The sequence below is a fragment of the Lipotes vexillifer genome, unplaced genomic scaffold (assembly GCF_000442215.2).
Source record: "Lipotes vexillifer unplaced genomic scaffold, Lipotes_vexillifer_v1.1 scaffold84, whole genome shotgun sequence".
NCBI lineage: Eukaryota > Metazoa > Chordata > Mammalia > Artiodactyla > Lipotidae > Lipotes > Lipotes vexillifer.
In genome coordinates this window covers 1,388,620-1,403,310 of record NW_006783414.1, presented here as the reverse complement: position 1 = coordinate 1,403,310, position 14,691 = coordinate 1,388,620, and the positions used below count along the sequence as shown (strand labels likewise).

Here is a 14,691-nt window from a genome sequence, read left to right as displayed (position 1 = left end):
CTTTCCCTAGACGATATTGAACCTTAAACCAGGCAGGACTCCCAGAATTCACACCTTTTCCATCCAGAACCCCTGTTCCCTTTTGTCTTCACATCATGGCAGAGTGGATCCAGGGGTGAGTCTAATACTCAAAAGGAACCTCTTAGCACCCTCTCCTGGGAGCTAAGATTTAGCTCAGCTCTTCAGAATAGGATATTATCCAATTATTAAACTTTTTCTTTTTTTTTTTTTTTTGCTTTATCTGCAAAATATCTGTTGAGTCAAAGATGGGTCATGTATCTTGCCAGACACTGGGAATTCAGGGGTGGTTCAGAAACTGTCACTGGAGGTCCCCTATCAATGGGGGACACAGGCCCAAGAAGTAATAAACCCAGGACAGTGCTACAAATGTGACAACATGTGTATATGCATGGGAACAGGGAGGTGAGCTAGCGATCACCTGGCCCCCTTATTCGCTCCTTCCCTCCATTATCCCATCCTTAAGTGCCAGTGCTGGAGGCCTCTGAGCTGCTAGTCCTGTGCAAGGCAGAGGAGAAACATGACTCCACGCCCACCTTTTTTTTTTTTTGGCGGTACGCGGGCCTCTCACTGTTGTGGCCTCCCCCGTTGCGGAGCACAGGCTCCGGATGCGCAGGCTCAGTGGCCATGGCTCATGGGCCCAGCCACTCCGCGGCATGTGGGATCTTCCCGGACCGGGGCACGAACCCGTGTCCCCTGCATCGGCAGGCGGACTCTCAACCACTGCGCCACCAGGGAAGCCCCACACCCACCTTTTTATACTGAGTCCCCTGCAGGCTTCTTATTGTCCCAGGCATGGGGAGCGATGGAGGCCAATGGGAACCGAGGACCACTCTGTGACCCGCTCTCAGCTTCCATTGAGCCACTTTTCCCTCAAATGTTGTCTGATGCTCCCAAAGCCTCCTCATTTCTCTGGCCCCAGAGTTGCCGTTTCTCTGTTGGCAGGAAGACATCTGGCAGGGGTGGGGAAGCTTCACGAGTAGGAGCCTGTCCCAGCAAAAAACCCCGTGTCCTATGGGCATGCAACACGGTGAACGGTCACGTTCCACGTGTCTGTCCTCCCTGTCCAGGGCACCTGGTCCACCTGCATTTCACCTGGCATGGTCTGCGTGGTGTTGGAGTTCTCAGGGAATCGGGGAGAGGAATAGTTTTTGGACCCACATTACTACTGCTTGACCTTGAGACTCAGATGGGGAACTAGGAACTAAAACCAGTTTGCACCCTGTATGGAGGATGGGAGGTCAGGCCTGGCCTGGCTTGTAGGGTCCTAAGGACACGTTGGTTGTGTCATGGTGCTGCTTTCTTGCCACCTGGAGCCTTAGACCTGCTTTCTCAGTTTGGCTGTAAGAGTCAGCCTCCTGTTGGCTGTACCAGGGTTAGAGTTTCAATTACTCTTAGGTCAGAAACCATCCAAACATTCATTCAGAAACCGCTGGGGGAAGGTACGATTCGAAATAGAAACTGAGGGGAAGAAAACACTAGGATGGTAATTAAGTCTGTTTGAATGATCTTAAGTGAATTTGGCTAGGAAGTTAGCTACAAAAGGGAACTCTGACTGCATTTCCAGTGCCACGGGTGTAGTCTTGGCCTAAGTGCAGCCACTTTTCCCTTGGAATCTTAAATCTTAACCTCTCCTGATGGGTTCCTTATTACAGGGATGGGTGGGGTGTGGAGTAGGGATGGAGAAAAGAGTGGGGAGGAGGGAGATGTACTAAGAGAATTGGGAAGAGCCATGTTACTGGCCTAGAACTTGAAGCTTGGCCTATCTGCCAGGTCCCACTTAGTCAGGTTTGTTGAGCACCTACTATGTCCAAAGATATGCACTTTATGTGCTGTTTTATGAGAAACACAGTGTTTGTAGAAAACCAAGGGATGCTGAATTCGGCTAAGCAGGGATGTGGCCGTTTCTGGGAAACGGTGCTTCAGCGGCCCTTCCTGGGATGGGTCAGTAGCTGAAAGGGTGATTTGGGGAAAGATTCTTCTGGCAAGTAGGGAAGGGTCCTCTGCACGAATAAATAGCACCCCAGTGCCACAGGAAGCTTGCAGGAGGTGAAGCATGCTGAGACAGCCTATGCCCACCTGATCCCAGGGCCTTGCATGCAGACCAGCCCGCTCACACACAGTTGAAATGGCGGCAGTGTGGTTTGAGTCTGGCTGATAACACAGATGTCTGGGCGGCAGGGTTTTTATTTTCCTTCAATCACAGGATGGGGCTGGAGAGCAAAAACCCAACTTCTCATTCACCAAATATGTTGGTACATGTTAGCAACAGTGAGATGTCTTCACAGATGGTTAAAAGTTCTAACTATGGACTCAGGCCTGGATGCAAATCCTGGATTCTCCTGTGCAACCCTGGGCAAATTACATAACTTCTCTGAGCACCCTTGTCCTCATCTGTAAAATGAGGATAATAATCCTTACCTTACAATGATACCTATGGAAGGAGTATCATGAGATTTAAAAAATTGAATACAGTGTGCTTGCAAGTGCCTGTTAGATTGCCAACGCTCAGTAAATGGTAGCTGCTCTTAATAATTTGGAAAGCAGCAAGATTGCTTCCTGAGACCTGACTCTAGATATTGGAGGTTTTAGGATAAACTGTCCTAAGGATAATCTCTGTCACAAGGGGTCTGGTCACCAACAGAAGCAGAGCCAGAGGAGTAGCTAAAGAGGCATCAAGGGTTCGCTTTCTGGGGTCTCAACCCTTTGGGGGAGATGGGTGCCTCAGGCTCTTAACTCTGGCCCCTAAAACACGAACTGCCCTCTGCTTCCATATTCCTCAAGCCACCTTGAGATTTATCCCTGAAAGCCGCCTGGGAGGTAATGCTCAGATCAGTGGCTGATAAGATAAGAGCATCTTATCTGCCTGACAGTTCAATTTCATGAGCTAAGAAATCGATGTGCGGTTTTGCACATCAACCCACATCTGCTTTGCTGGCGCGTGTTGGCGTCCTCGAGTTGCTGGCTCCAGTCAGAGCATCTTTCTGCACCCATACAGCAGAGGCAGACCCCGGCAGCGGGAGTTCATGGTGGCAGATGTCGGGGAGCCGGTGGCATTTCCCAGGTGACACTCCTGCAGTACTTTTCAACCAGGCACCATTCCATCAGAAATGAAGGGTGGAGAGAGTCCCTGTCGGAATGCCTTTGCTCCTACTAGGGTTTTTCCTAGAAGTGCAAGCGTGTCCGTGTTTTTGTGTTTCCATATTACCAGTCTCACTTTGCTTTTGAAATAGCAACATAAGAAGAGGAATATTGGTCTTTGTGGCTGCCAGTACCGTGCATGCCAGAATCTCGTGCTTGCTGGTCTGAAGCCACCAGATGGTGGTGGGACTGTGTAGTTTTTTTTTCTTTCTTTCTTGTTTCCTCTGCTTTTTGAAAAGTCGTGAAGTGGGAGAAGCTGGGAAGTGTGAGATTGGCTGAAAGATTGTCAACAGTTTGCAGTATCTTCCACCCCGGGTGTGGGCACAAGGGCATCTTCCCAAAACCTGTCCCCAGCATTTGCTGCATGCGCAGTATTAGGTGCCCCATGAACACCAGCTGGATTGTCCCACACATCTCAGCCACATACAGTAGCCCAAGAGTACAGTTTCTGAACAGGAAACTCTGCATGTTTTTCTCTTCCTTGAGGATGGAAGCAGGTTAGGACTGCCATTGTAGCAAAAGGGAAGTCAGGCTTCCTTTGTCCAGGAGCTTTCCGGGTTTATTTTTGAAAATCTTTTAAGTTTTTCCACTTTTGTCCTAAGTAACCCTCTGAAGACAAAGGGACAGATCCTTCCACTGCTTAAAATATCATTCATATTTCTCGTTCGTTCGTTTCCTTGAAATCAGATTGTGTATTTGTTGCAAGAATATTTCGGTGATTTAAATAGCACATACAGAAATGTTTTTGGATCGTTTTGAAACCATTTTAAGGACTAGCATAAGGTATATGGATATTCTTCAGTGATTTATGGATGACCAGTGTCTCTACTGAGTGGCCGACATGAATGATAGATGGTCTGTATGGTAACTCGTAATACCAGGAACTAGTTGTTTGTCCCTTTCCCTTCCCTCCCTGTAGTTAAACAGATACAGGGCATTAAATGATGCCACCTCTCTGCGGTCCATCTGTCTGCGCCCAAGAATAAAAATAAAACGCTGAGGAAGCCAGAAGAAGCCGTTTGGTTTTTTGATATTCTTAATACCCTGAGTGCCTCCTTAGACCTTTAATGAAAATGACAGTGCCCCCAACAGGAACCAGCCTTCTCACAGGGACACAGTGAAGGACACGGATGCATTTCCCTGAGCAAGAGAAACGGCAGTGAGTGAGGGACTCCTGGGGGGGCATCCGGAGCTTCTCTGCTCGTTAAAGGCAAGCGTTGGGTGCCGAGCAGTAAGGAACCACTGGTTTGTTGCTTCGTGAGTTTTCCGAGGCACCTCCCAGCCCTAAGGTCACCCTGAAATCTGTGGCTTCCGAGTTTAGATGAGCTGCATCCCAGGAGGGCAGGGCTTGTCTCCTCCATTGACAGTCCAAGAGTCAGACCACAGTAGCGTCGAACACAGTAGTGTTTGTGGAATACAGGAACGTCCCTTGTCTCTCCTCCAGCATCCCAGCTGCCATAAGGTCATTTTCCTTACAGCGGTAAAGGGGGCTCATCTAATCCAGCCTGGAGGTCACCTGGAACATCCGCTGCCTAGAACCTCAAGCAGGTGTGCCGGCCTCCACCTGAGGTCCTGCTGGTCCCCTGCCTGGAGTGCCCGAGGGCTCCCTGCTGACCCTGTTGTTGGTCTCACTGTAGGGGTCCATCTAATGGCCTTTTGGACTCGGTCCCTTGGACTGAACATTTGGGAAAAGTGTGGTCTTCGTTAGCTGGGCGTCATGGTTGAGCCTCTTCGGACATCAGAATTGAGTTCCCGTCTTTATTCTTAGAATTCAGGCTCACACCCAGGTGCCACTTTGAGACTCTCTCACTCTACCTTTCGCAGTCCGTGTACCAGGACTTAAGCTTGTGAAATGAAAGCATCCCCGAGCACACTGGCTTCACCGTCAGGCGTGACGCTGGCGTGGCGGTTGCGGAACCGTGGGGGCCCCCCGGCACCCCCCGGGCTGGTAGATGGTGTGCCCGCCGGGCCGGCCAGAGTGGCGGCTGCTACACGCAGACGTGGCTCCTGTGATGCGCAGCCCAGGCAGCCCTCTTGCCTGCCGTCAAGGTGAAAAGACACCTGACATTTCAGGGTTCTGGGCTCTGAGAGCAGGGGCTTGAGAGGAAGGACAGTGAGACATTCTTTCCTTGTTTGCTGAACCCACACCCTGACGCAGGTCATTGCGGAAGAGGTCCTGGATTCCATAGGAACTTGCCTTTCCTTTCTTTGTTATCAGGAGGCTGATGACACAACGGTCTTGAGCTTTGTGACATGAAAATAAACAACGAAGAGAGATCTCGGGCTGGGGGCACCTTTAAGCTGGTTAGCCAGGAAGGTGGGGGCCACCGAGAGATGGGCTCACTGCAGTTGCTTGACTGTGAACCTCTCAGCGCTACAGCTTTGAGTTCCATCAAATGACCGCTTGGTTGGTGCATAACTGCTGGTAAGGAGGAGATCCTTCCCCGGCGGGCCCTCTGGACGACTCCTTCTTGGCCTTTGGTCTTCGAAGATGTTAGGGAAGCAGGAACTGTGAAAGAGGTGGAAGATGCCCCCTCTACCTATCTTGAGTTCTTGTGGCTGCACTAATAATAACACTGACACAAGGCAGATAAGCAGGAGAAAAAGATACACATTTTAATTCGTGTGCATGGAGGTCTCATAGAAATGGGACCAACAAAAGGGCCAAAGCAGGCAACTTTGAGACTTTTTAGACAAAAAAACCCGATAAATTTGTAAGAAATTGACAGGACAAAGAAATGTAGGTTTTGTGTGCCCGATTAGGGAAGAATCTAAACAGAGTTTGGTTCTGGCGTAGTAAATGAAAGAAGTAACAAGGTTTCTTGGCCTGCATTCCCCCTCTCTGGCCAAAAGGGTGTCCTTCTACTTTTCAGGTGCAGGGAGGGCACCTTTCACATGAGAGATGTCTTTCCTGCTTTCAGGGAGACAGAAAGGAGGGTCAGAGTGTCTCTCTTGCCTTGGTCATTTCTTAAGTAACTTTAATTCAAAATCATCAATATGCCAGTATGGCACATTTGGGGGCGGCCCACCCTGAGCCCCAGCGGAACAATTCTGGCTTTGTTCCTTTGGACTCTTACCTTGCCTTCTGTGTACCCATTAGCTAGCTCCTCGGGGAAGGGCGATATTAGATACGGGAGAAGTGAGGGCTGTCACACGCTGGCTAACGCATCACTGTGGATGGACACTCCAGCCAGGCCTGAGTTAATTACTCTGGCCTTCGCCCTTTTGTAGGACTTGGCTGATTATTGCTACATCAAAGCCCTACTTAATTGGCCCATCGATGTAACCAGGGCTCTTTATTTTCTCTATAAAATATACCAACCCCTGCCTGCAACAAGCTCGAAGCTAAGTAGGCTTCTCTCTGTGTCCACACACTTCTACCTGAGCTGTCAGCTTAACCAAGGGTCAGTTGTGTGTGTTCCCAAACCTGTATATGCCAATTGTGTGTCATTACATTATTTAATTATAAGGTACATAAATCTTTGGGATAGGAGTGTGAAAATCAAGACTGGTTGTTTCTGCAGAATAAGTGGAATGTTTAGAAAGATAAAAATAAGTTGCTTTTCAAAAAATATATATATATTGCCATCAAATTAAATATGGATGAGGCAGTCGTAAAAGATCGGGGACAAAAAAAAAAAAAATCTAGGATACCTCAGATTGTTTCACAAGAAGCCCCAACTGGAAATTACAGGTGATGCATTTGGGATGTGGTATTTATGTGCAACGAAGATGACATGAAACACCAATTGGCATAACCATTTTTTTTGGAGTACAGTCATCAACATTTGAATCTAAGCAAGTTAGACCCTTCCCAAGGTCACACAGTTGGCGAGTGGGGGAGCTGGGCTTTGAATCCACATTGTCTGATTTCAGAGCCAAGCTCTTAACCCTTTGGCTCTACTGCTTTTCCTCCTGACCCTCACGCTAATTCGGGAGATGCCAAGGAGTTTGTGCTAAGACTCCAAATCAGCCACAGTGGGAAAGCGGCTGCTTTGGACGCTCTGCAGCTTACAGGCTGCTTAGGGTCTGCCTGTCACCCAAGTGTGTGGCATGGAGGAGAGAGAGGGTGGGATACAGCTGCTAAGGTGCCCCCAGGACTCTTTTGGGGATCAATGGACAGGCGAGGGGGCCCACTTACACCTCAACAGGTAAGATTGGGTATGGATAAACATATGTTTTGGAAAAAGATTTCTGATAAAAATATGTCACAGGGCAACCTGCAGTTGTATTTGATGTTTGGTATGTTTGGTGGTTATGTGCCTGGGAACATGGCCACCTCTCTTAGAACTTTTTTTTTTTTTTTTTTTTGCGGTACAGGGGCCTCCACTGTCGTGGCGTCTCCCATTGTGGAACCCAGGCTCCGGATGCACAGGCCCAGTGGCCATGGAGCGCAGGCCCAGCCGCTCCGCGGCATGTGGGATCCTCCCGGACGGGGACACAAACTCACGTCCCCTGCATCGGCAGGCGGACTCCCAACCACTGCACCACCAGGGAAGCCCCAGAGCTTTTAAACTTATAAACAACTGGGTGCAGCAAGCAGTTTCACATATCCACAGAGAGAGAGTGCCTGTCAGGTTAGGTGTGCTTGGTGCCTGTTTGGTGTCCAGAGTCACAGATTTTCAGAGACGCTTTGGGGCTGACAGTGCATTGCTAGCTGGTGTCCAGGGAGAAGTCACAAGCCATTGAGTGGTTTGAGGTCAATGTCTTACTCCCCTGCCTCTTGTTGGCCTCACAGAGGAGTTCTCCTAACCACTCAGATGGTGGGACTTCTGTGCTTAGATTCTGCCTGCCGTGGGCTTTGGGCTCTTTTGTAATCCTTTGGGTATTCTCATATTCTGGACTTGAACACATCCTGCCTCTGGTTGAATTCCTGTGTCCCTAAGTCTGTGGGTGAGGGAGTTTGTGCCTATTGACTTTGTGGAGAATGTCAATTTCGTATTCTGAAATCAGTGTGTCTCTAGTGGCAAGTGGAGTCTTTTCTTCATTGTGGGGACAGGAGTTGCCTGTCTGAGGCTGTGAAGCTGGGGGTGGGCAGCCAGCTAATAGCCCGCATAGCAGCTGCCGTGACAATGGAGTGTGTCAGTTGAGGCTTCCCGAGGTCCAGACCGGAGTCAGCGACCCCTCCTCGTGGGTGGACACATGTTCCCCTAGGCCAGTGCTTCGCAACGGGGGCGATTTTGCACCCAGGGGACGATTGACAGTGTCTGGAGACATTCCTGGTCGACTTGACTTGCGCGGGGGAGGGCTAACCAAAACATCCTCCAGTGCCCAGGACAGCTCCCTCAGCAAAGATGGATCTGGTCCAAAATGTCAGCAGTGCTGAGGTCAGGACCTGCCCTGGGTGGGCCTGTCCCTGTGACCCTCTCCCCTGCAGAGGTTTCAGAGAGCACTTTCCCGTCCCAGGGGTGCCATCTGATGCTTAATTAGCCTCCCAACAACATCAGCGCTCAGAGGGGTGGCCAAGATGCACAGCACCTTATTGTAGCCGTGCGCTTCCACCTGGGCACTTCTTACACCTCGCTTCCTCCAGCCCTGACCCCTCCTGCAGCAGAAGCCAAGCCTGAAAGAACAGCTTTTCAAGCCTCGTTCACCACCTGCACACTGTAAACCCCAGGTTGGCCTGTCCATTAGTCCTCCGCTGCGTGGGGAGATGGACGCCACCTGCAAGTGAGGCAGCATGGAGGGATGGGCGATGCCACTTGATGGATGCCACCGGCCCGCCTCTGTCTGCAAAGCCACTGTGGCAGGTGGCAGTCTGGAGGGTGTAGCCGTGTCAGGCTTTGTGGGGGAAGGAACAGTGTGTCAGTGGCTCTCCTCTCCTTATCCCCTCCACTGCCTGTATCCTCCCCCAATAGGCATTAAAAGGTTTGTATTATGTTTGGGACTTTAATGTGTCTCTTTGTCCTCGGTGGGGAATGCCTCCAGCTTGTCATGGTGGGAGAGAGCCTTTCGGTATCCGTAAAAGCAGGACTTGGATCTTAGCTCTACTGCTTACCAGTTCTGTGGCCCTCAGCCAGTTAACCATCCAGAGCCTCAGTTTTTTCCATTTATAAGATGAGAACAATAGTACCTACGTCATAGGGTTGCTGCAACAATCACATTCCCTGCACCATTTCATAGTAATCCCCCAGCCAGTCTGTGAGCCCCTCCAGGGCTAGGTCTTTGTCATCTTTGAAATCACTTTGATCCTTGTTGTATGGTAGATACTTATTATGGGGTGTGTTGTATTCCCCCAAAAAAGACAACTTGCATTCTAACTCCCGGTACCTGTGAATGTGACCTCAGTTGGACATAAAGTCTTTGCAGGTGTAATCAAGTTAACATGAGGTCATTAGAGTAGGCCCTAATCCAATACAACTGGTGTCTTTATAAGAAGAAAGAAATTTGGACACAGATACAGGCAGAGGAGAATGCCTTCACATATGTCTCACGTGAAGACAGACACACAGGGAAATTGCCATGTGTAGACAGACGCAGAGACTGGAGTGATGCATCTCCCAGCCGTGGATTGCCAGTAACCACCAGAGCTAGGAAGAGGCAGGGAAGAATTCTTCCCCTGCAGCTTTCAGAGGGAGCAGGGCCCTTCCGACACCTTGGTTTTGGGACTTCTAACCTCCAGAATGGCGAGACAGTAAATTTTGGTTGTTTTAAACCAACCAGTTTGGGGTACTTTGTTACAGCAGCCCTAGAAAACTAATACAATACTGAATAAATGTTTGTGGAATTTGTGTCTTCATGTGCAAAACTCATCGTATTCTGCCCGCATGTTCATACTTTGATAGTCTAACCTCTAGACTTTTTACTTCTTTCTTTCCACTGATTATCTCCTTTGCAGATCACCCAGTTTTGATGGTCAGCTGATTTTGTACTAATTTATCATTAAAACCTTTGCTTGTTATGGGAGAAAGTTCTTAACATGTATCACACTGAAAAGAATTAAGATTTTTGCCATAAAGTATCTAAGCCTCTCTCAGCAGCGAGTGATGGACTTAGTATTTCTTTTAGCCACGGGGTGGTTCCTGGTGCTGTGAGGAAGCACGAGTCTGTTGCTCCCTTCCCTCTTCTTTAAACTGGCAAAAGAGAGAACCAAATCAAAGTTGCTTTAAAAATAAAGAGATGTGTGAATTTGCAAAACAAATTCCCCAGGCCCAGGAGAGCAGGCTCCCCACTGTGTTAATTTGGTAGCCCAGCGAGGTCACTGGAGACTCGGGCTCCTTCTGTGTTCTGTCCACAGGACGGGCCTCCTCCTAAGGCAGGTGTCCCCACGGCCAGAAAGCTGGCTGACCACAGCAGCTGGGCAGCCTGCTTCCAGTTCATGACCTGTGGGGTCTCTTCGGTGTGTTGCTCTTAAGATCAGGGACATTTTTGGGACTTCCCTGGTGGTGCAGCGGTTAAGAATCCTCCTGCCAGTGCAGGGCACGCGGGTTTGAGCCCTGGTCCGGGAAGATCCCACATGCCGCAGAGCAACTAGGCCTGTGCGCCACAACTACTGAGCCTGCGCTCTAGAGCCCACGTGCCGCAACTACAGAGCCCGTGTGCCACAACTACTGAGCCCGTGTGCCACAACTACTGAAGCCCATGCGCAGCAACGAAGACCCAACACAGCCAAAAATAAATAAATAAATAAATTTATTTTTAAAAAAAGATCAGGGACATAGGGACATTTTCCCCAAAGGCCTCCCCATCAACCTCTCCATCTTTGTCTCATCCCTGAACCAGCCACTGCCAAAGGGGATGGCATTAGATCATTGGCCCTGATTAATCCTCTGGGGAGGAATAGACAGACTCTGGAGAGTGGACCATAGTGCCCCGTGCACTCTCCCCAAATTAACAACTCCTATTCATCTTTGGTAGGCAGAATAATGCCCCTCCAAACACCCACGTCCTCAACCCCAGAACCTGTGAATATGTTACTGTACGTGACAAAAGGGGCTTTGCAGATATGATTCAACTAAGGGTCTTGAGATGGGGGAGATTATCTTGGATTATTAAGGTGGGTCCAGTACAGCACAAGAGTTCTTATAAGAAGGAGGAAGGAGGATCAGAGTCAGAGAAGATGTGCAGACAGAAGCAGAGGTTAGAGAAGACTGAAGTTGTGACACCACTGACTTTGAAGGTGGAGGAAGGTGCCAGGAGCCACGGAAGGCAGGCGGCCGGTAGAAGCTGGAAGAGGCAAGGAAACAGTTTCTCTGGGCCTCCAGAGGAACGAAGCCCTCCTGACACCTTGATTTTAGCCTGGAGAAATTGATTTTGGACTTCCAATTTCCAGAACTGTAAGATAATAGCTGTGTGCTGCTTTAAATTAAAATATTGATAAATTTAAATTTAATGTGTTTTTAAAATTAAAATTAAAATTTGTGGTAATTTATTACAGCAACAGTAGAAAATTAGATAAACAACAAGGTCCTAGTGTATAGCACAGGGAACTACATTCAATATCTTGTACTAACCTATAATGGAGAAGAATCTGAAAAAGAATATATAGATGTGAATCACTTGGCTGTACACCAGAAACTAACACATCGTAACTCAACTATACTGCGATTAAAAAAGAACGAAGACACCATTGTTACTCCAGGCTGACCTTGAATCAGTATAGACCTTTTGTAAGATAATAAGGATCTTATATTCATTTTGAGTCTTCTCTTGTGTGCCAAAGATGATACACAAATATTTATGTGTTAAACGAGAGACAAACCCAGTCCCTTGCTCCGCCTCCAGGTATAGCCAAAAAGTGCTCTCCAAGTGGTGCATGTTGGTTTCTTCAGTCTGTACCAGCGCTGGGTGCAGGGAAAACAGAAAACAAGTAAGATCTTGTCCTTACTCGCAAAGCTGCTGAGTACATCGCAGTCATTTGATTCCATAAATATCCTCTGTGTCAGCTCAGAGCTCTTCCAGATGTCGGCTCTGGCATTGTAACTAAAGCCAGCTTCCTCTGAAGCTTTTTCAAACCTGCTGATTTTTTTTTTTTTTTTTTTAGTTCTTAGCAAGGGGTCAGGAAGAGCAGAAGACCCTGTGAAGCACATCCATGGATGGAGCTATTTTTAGAGGGCCCTGCGTGGCTGAGATCAGCAGCAAATTCTAATGGTTGGGTCCTGGGGTCCACGGAGGATGTCAGCTGCCTGTCTCCTGCCCTCGTGCCACTTGGACAGAGACACTGCGATCTGGGAGTTTGCTCTGGTTCTTCACTTCCTTCTCTCACAGGAAGCCCTGTGCTGCAGAGCACAGTGGTGGGTTGCACACAGCATGTTGAGAAACTGCTTGATCTCATCCCACAGTTCAGCTGTTTCTGGGAAGCCTAGGGCTTTCCTGGGGATGATAAATGACCAGTGACAATGTAGGAAAATATCTGGGAAGCTGACAGAAATCGGGAGCAGAGAAATGGGGTTAGGGAGCTGAGCTTTGAGGTGATCTTTTTTCCAACTGCAGAAGTTTATTCTGAGGAGACTCAAACTCATGGGTAATCAACGAAGCCGCTCTCGGTCACTTAGCTCTGTGTTAACAGCTTAGCAAAGATTGGAGCTTAGTTCCCGTGGTGCCAATTCAACAGTTCTAGGCTCAGGAACAAGAATTTGAGAGCTGGACCGTAAAGCCTCAACATCCATAAGAGTGTGTAGTTAAGTTAGCTCAGCGGAGTGTTTCGGGCTCTTGGCTCTGCCCTTTCCATCTCCCTTTGTCTGTAGTAAGTGCCATGTGCTGAGTGGTTAAATGCATGGACTCCGTAGATTTGGCCTGAGATAGAATCCCACTTACTAGCAGGGTGACGTTGGCCAAATTACGGAAGGCTTTCTTCCTATCTGGGATGTTAGTAACACCAGCACACCTGGGCTTGTTGGGAGGATTAAGTGAGCTCACGTGTGCAAAGCACTCATCCCAGGGCCCGGCACATCCTCAGATCTCTACAAACGACTCACTTCCTGGGACCTGAACCATCGCTCTCCAGCACTTTGGGTGACTGCGTGCTCGTCCGTTGTGTGGCTGTGTCCTAGGGTTTATTCAACCTGCTCCCTAGAATGGGATGTTATTTCCAGTTTTCACTGCTGTAAGCAGCATTTACCGTGACTGTCCTCATAGGTAAAGATTTGCTCTCACCCTTAATTGTTTCCTCTGGTAAAATTTCTAGGAGTAGAATTGTTGGGTCAAAGAGGGGGCTTGTTTTTAAGGCATTTCTTCATAAATGCTGCCAACTTTTCCTCCAGAAAAGTGCTAGTTTACACTCTTACCAGCTGTGAATGAGTGTGCCCGTTTCCTTGCATGGCCGGGTTATTAACTTTTAATTAAATGAAGGCCCAGGAAAAATAAGAGGTATTTCCCTGCGGATTAAGTGTTCCTCGTCCTTGCTTATAAGCAATAAAGGCTTTAAGAACCTGAAATGAGCCCAGAAGGCAAGTGGCTCATGTGAAAACAGCGCCCTCTACTGGTGTTCCCGGGTGGAGAGGTGCAAGCTACAGTGTAGATGGTGAGGCTCCGGTGGTCACTAACTCCTGGCAGGTGCCAGGAGCTCTGGGGCAACATTTTACACTTCTGGCCATTTAGTAAGTCAGCCTCAGATGACCTTTAATTCTCACTCAGTTTCTTTTACAGAAGTGCTTCTCAACTGGGGGAGAGTTTGCTCCCCAGGGAGCCCTTGGTACTGTCTGGAAACATTTTTGGATATCACAGGCTGGGGGGCTGCTACTGGCTTTTGGTATGTTGAGGCCAGGGATGCGGCAAACCATCCTACAACGCAAAGGACGGCCCCCTAACAAAGAATCGTCCTGCCCCTATGTGTCAGTAGGGTTCAGATTGAGAAACCCTGTTTTAGAAGAATGGAAGAATTGCTCCAGAAGGCTTCTTTTCAGACTAAAATAAAATATAGAAAAAATATGTATCACCATTATTACTTTAGTTTTTGGTTCTGGAAACCTGATAGTTTTGCAGAATAAAATGGAAAACAGGTGGAAGTGAAGCGGCACACTGGCATTTCTAGGAGAGCAGGCAGAGTGGAAAATACAGCCCATAATAATGTCACAAGTACTAATAGTGGAGGGAATTTTTTTTCCTATTAACTTGATTTGGTTAAACCTGCCATAAATTCCTGTGCTTCCCCTTGAAGGCCTTGTCTGTAAAAAAAAAAATTAAATAAAAAAAGCACAATGGTTTTGGGGACACTTTTCCCTCTGATTTCATGAGCCCCAGTGTTTTCATAACATTTATAATTGTGCTTTCCAGTGCTTAGTGCAGAGTTACCATCTGCAGATACAGTCTGCTTCCCCCTCCTCCACGCCCAAGTAAATGCTGATTTAAGCATTGTTTCTAAGAGGAGGAAGGAAGGGAACTTCAAAAATAATCTTAGAAAAGGGTGTGCCTGAAGGGAAAAGTATGACAAGAATTTCAGCAACACTAAGCTGTATTTCAATTTACTCAACATTTGCTGCGTTTGAGGACTTCTCTCTCTGGTGTTACCCAAACCCATCAAAAAACATACCCTGCGGGCTTCCCTGGTGGCGCAGTGCTTGAGAGTCCGCCTGCCGATGCAGGAGACGCGGG

General features: G+C 48.3%; 1 protein-coding gene across 5 annotated transcripts in view; it reads left to right on the top strand.

The window, feature by feature from the left end:
• Window positions 1–14,691, top strand: part of MTSS1 (MTSS I-BAR domain containing 1) — a 167,724-nt gene that overhangs the window by 113,649 nt on the left and 39,384 nt on the right. The window lies entirely within an intron of this gene.